Source organism: Pituophis catenifer, unplaced genomic scaffold (assembly GCF_029215685.1).
Source record: "Pituophis catenifer annectens isolate HBS135680 unplaced genomic scaffold, rPitCat1.0.hap2 SCAF_419, whole genome shotgun sequence".
Lineage (NCBI taxonomy): Eukaryota > Metazoa > Chordata > Lepidosauria > Squamata > Colubridae > Pituophis > Pituophis catenifer.
In genome coordinates, this window is record NW_027257299.1 from 1 (window position 1) to 964 (window position 964).

Genomic DNA, 964 nt, shown 5'->3' on the forward strand with positions numbered 1-964 from the left:
TTTATCTCTGACCTGAAAAAAGTTGGAAGCCTCTCTTGTTAATGATACTTTAAAGCTATATTTAATGTACCTTTTGTCACTTTTTAACTTGCTATTCTCCTCCCTTTTCCCTCCTTTACGTTAGCTTGTATTTTAACATTTGTTTCTGAAATTTGATACAAGATAATTTTTAAAACAAGAATAAGGAAAAAAAAAAAAAAAGAAGTGACAAGCTCAGGATAACCATCTGGAAGAAATGAACAATGCATTAAAGGCTCATCTCACCTCCAACACTGGAGGTTTTCAAGAAGAGATTGAACAGCTATTTGTCCGGAATGATATAGAGCAGTGTTTCTCAACCTTGGTAGCTTGAAGATGGGTGGACTTCAACTCCCAGAATCCCCCAGCCAGCGCTGCTGGCTAGGGGATTCTGGGAGTTGAAGTCCACCCATCTTCAAGCTTCCAAGGTTGAAAAACACTGGTATAGAGTCTCCTGCTTGAACAGAAGACCTCCAAGGTCCCTTCCAACTGCGATTCTGTTATTCTGGCCTGTAGGACCCTTCCCAACACGTTCACAAACTTGGAACCAATGAATCAAATCTCGAGGCAACAGCATTCTAAGCACCCATTGCCTATTCATTTCCTCCTCGGTGTGGCAGGAAACTCAAATGATCACCAATCAGTATTTCTGTTTTTTTTTTTAAAAAAAAAGGATTTTGAGAGGGATTTGGGCCAACCTGCAGGTTGGAAAGACCCCACCTGCACCCAAAGTGTCAAGAAGGGTCTTGGATCAGTTCTGGATCAGCTGAAGAGGGCCTTTCATCCTTCGGCCCCCGAAATCTGCTCGCCCACATTAATCACGCTGCAAATCAGGAAGCAGAACCCGACTGAAAAAGTTCACCCGTATCCTGACCACAGCACAGAGGACGACGCCTACACGCGTGCAGAGTTTATACTCTCTGCCTGCACACGGGGTAGGGAAACC